Here is a 3,898-nt window from a genome sequence, read left to right as displayed (position 1 = left end):
CACACGCAGGCTTTGTTTAATGTAAACATGAATGAACCTAATGCATTCTAGTAAGTGAATATGTAAAGCTCGGAAACATCATCATCATCATCATCATCCTGTATAGAAGAGTAAAGCTTGAGGGTCGTTCACATTTCACGGACTTGCTTCACGGTTTCTAAAAAATTCAAACATAAGAAAAGGTTGAAAACAACAACAACAACAACAACAACAACATCCACATTCTCTTCATCAAACCAGTAAGACCATTCTGTTATGAAATGAAGCGACACCATTTCCAGTTCCTTTTAACATCCTCACACGGAAACCGCCTCGTCCGGAGTATTAAAATCATTCTAGGAAAGTAATCCACAACCGCGTGATCCGACGAAGCAGATTTCACGTTCGAAAATAAAAGCAGATTATTTTCCGGCGAATCCTGAAGCGGTTTTATCCGTCGTACATCGCGGCGGTTTGCCGATTTTGTACCGCGTTTACGTTAGCGTACTCGTAAACAGTCTTTCCTTCACCTGCCCCACTTCTCTTTTCACCAGTCTCTCAATCACGCAAACTCCGCAACGTTCGGACGAGCTTGCACGTTTTTTTTTTTTGGGGGGGGGGGGGGGGGTTTGAAACAACCACCGATTTCCCACAGATTTGGACAAAAGACGCGTCACGTGACGTCGTCGCTACACGAATTCAGCCAAGTCGTCAAAATTTTTTTTTAAAAAAACAAAAGAGTAAACTCATCCCCCGGGAAGACTTTCCAGCTTCACCTCGGACTGTCAGAGAAGCAGAAGATGCGTTTACGTGGAGCGTTACCATAGAAACGTGAACTTCGAACAGAGCTGCCGGGAATAGAAACACCTTCTGACCGGTCGAAACGCCGCCACTGTGCTGTGAACATCGATAAACGTTAGGAATATTTCAATTTAATACCTTTCTTTTTTTTTTCCTTTTCAAAAATGCTGCAGAAAATCATAACCATGATTTAAAAAATAAATAAATAAATAAATAATAATAATAATCAACTGAACGATTAATGAATTATTACATGTCCATTAACCAGTAGTTCAGTACAAAATATTACACTTTGATTTCATTTTCAAACACTCAAGAATCCCCCCCCGAAAGAAACAAACCCAATAATCCGTGTAAAAAAAAAAAACAACCTGTTTTTATACGCCGTCGTGTTTCACGTAACCCGCGTGCGTTCTCGGCTTCTGCTACGAGATTTATTTCTTACTCGGGTTCTGTCCGTCTCGCCTCTCGCGTCACTCGCTCCATTTGCTGCACGAAGCGTTTCCAAATATGATCTGAATTACATGACGTTAGTACAGCGATGTTCTCTGCTGAGGAAGACAATGAAGAAGAAAAAGAAGAAGAGGAGGAGTTTATTTTTTATAACCGCTTTGTTTTGTAATCCTTTTTTTTTTTTTATTAAATCGGTATTGTAATATAATCTATGCAAGAACTGTTTCGGGTGAGAAGCGATTTTATTTAAGAACGTCATCATGTCTTAATAAATATTTCGAATCTTACGAAGGTCGCCTCACGTGTGTCCTTTTCTGCCCGGACCGTATCGATGGCGCGCTCGTTTGCGTGCACGCGTGTAGGGGCCGAGCGATTCTTTTCGACCCATATGCTACGCGATATTGATATTCTAATTATATTCTATCGTCGTCTCACCCAGCCACCCGGACTCGGACTCTACATGACGAGCTGGATGTAAAAGTTCCACGTCGTCCCTGATTGGTTAAGAGCGAATAAGTCCGGCGTTTGGACTGGGAAAAGATTAGCGATATAAGAATACGGAAGAGAACATACGGAGAACGCTGGAGCGGCGTGATCTTCGGGTAATACATGAGGCTAGTCATTTTGAAGCTTCATTACGAAGCTGATGATGCTCACGTCTTCCTCTCTCACGTTACGGTACAGTCGGGACCTCCGATAGCCGCGCGGAAGACGGCAAACAGACCAAATGGCTAATTCGATAACTGACGGCTAATCAGGGTGCAATTACGTACCGGTTTATTCTCTAAAGCTCGCTCGTCTGGAACTAACGTACATAAGTGAAACGGGCTTCCTCGCATCGCCTCGCCTCGCATCGCCTCGCCGCCATCAATCTGACTCGTCATCTTATCGTTTCGCAATTATACAGACACGAACGCGGCCCAGGTAAAATCCTCGTCCAGAATTCAACAGTGTTTTTATTATAAGCGTTTTCTTTAATTACTCTTGTTCTTAGTCACATTTAGACAAGGCTGAACATGGAGACTCTCTCTCTCTCTCTCTCTCTCTCTCTGTTTCACGTCGCTGTTTTCTAATCGGCTCTGACGGACCGTATCCAGTCCGTTTAGGCTTTAATTCAGCCAGGCGTCAGTGCGATGCACCGGATCCTTCTCAGACCTAATAGAATTAGTCCTCCATTCGAGCACCATGATGCGATGTGATCTGAATATTATACCCTCTACCGGATCTACCGCTCACGTTTGCACTTTAGTCTCGCTAAGAGACGAGCCCCAGACTGAGCGGGTCCCAAACGAAGCGACGCGTACGGATTCTTTCACGTCCGCGTCGTCGCGTGAAGCAGATTTCCCAAATTATGCTTAGATTGAACAAGTCGACGTTAATAGATAAATATATTCACTATTCCCGCCAGTCATCAAAGCGTGCCATGGGTATTGGGTTATGGGTACAATTATTACTGCACCTAGTGGTCCAAAATGCAACACGTGTTGATAGAGGGCCGTTGGGGCGGGAATTGCTCTGTCCCACGCTCGCGCTATTAACATTTGTAGCAAATAATCTGAATTTTGCTGGAACCTGGCAACCCTGGTTAATGATATTAGCTTTTTGGGAAACAATAAGAAACATAGCCTTAAGTGAGATTGACGCCTCTTGACGTCTTTTAAAATACATACACAGTATCTCATAAAAGTGAGTACACCCCTCGCATTTGTGTAAATATTTGATTGTATATTTTCATGTGACGACACTGAAGAAAGGACAGTTTGCTACAATGTAAAGTAGTGAGTGTACAGCTTGTGTAACAGTGTCAATTTGTACATTTTCACTTAGGGGTGTATTCACTTTTGTTGGCAGCGGTTTAGACATTAATGGCTGTGTGTTGAGTTATTTTGAGGGGACAGCAAATTTACACTGTTACACAAGCTGTACACTCACTACTTTACATTGTAGCAAAGTGTCCTTTCTTCAGTGTTGTCACATTGAAAGATATAATCAAACATTTACAAAAATGTGAGGGGTGTACTCACTTTTGTGAGATACTGTATATATATAATTATTACTATTTTTGAGGCTATGCCGTATGTCTCACGTTATTCACGTTATTCACGTCACTCATGTTGATGCGGACAGAACCGGTAAAGTGGTGTAACTCTAATTATAATGTAAATGAACAATCGGATTGAGTCTTTCGGGTGTCCCCGAAAATGGATAGCAATATCTGACCTTGTGGGGACGTTTGTCTTGTCCCGTGTTTTGTACAAAAACTTGCAGCATAGCATTAATTATCTGTATTAATAAGGATAGCAATGGAAGGACCTCGTTAAGTATAATAAGACCAAACATGTGGTAGTGTTTTGAAAACATTAATAAGACTGCCATCTGCTGGTTACAGGCGGTATTGTGATGGTTTTCCAACACTGTTGTCCCAGCATGAATTCAAGCATTCTGTTCCTCAACGTGTCCAAACACTGATCCGGCTCAAACTTATTGCTTATTGCGTTTATCTCACGTGTTCAAAGTTCAACGAAGTCCGGCCGAGGTTCTCATCCACAACTGTCACTTCTTTCTTACAAGCTGTGCTTTTTTTTTTTTTTTTTTTTTTTTGTCTCCGGGACAAAATATGTTTAGAGCTGCTATAACATTATATATATACTTAAGTATGACAAAA

The sequence above is a fragment of the Ictalurus furcatus genome, chromosome 26 (assembly GCF_023375685.1).
Source record: "Ictalurus furcatus strain D&B chromosome 26, Billie_1.0, whole genome shotgun sequence".
In the NCBI taxonomy this organism is placed as follows: domain Eukaryota; kingdom Metazoa; phylum Chordata; class Actinopteri; order Siluriformes; family Ictaluridae; genus Ictalurus; species Ictalurus furcatus.
Note: the sequence above shows the minus strand (reverse complement) of the source record.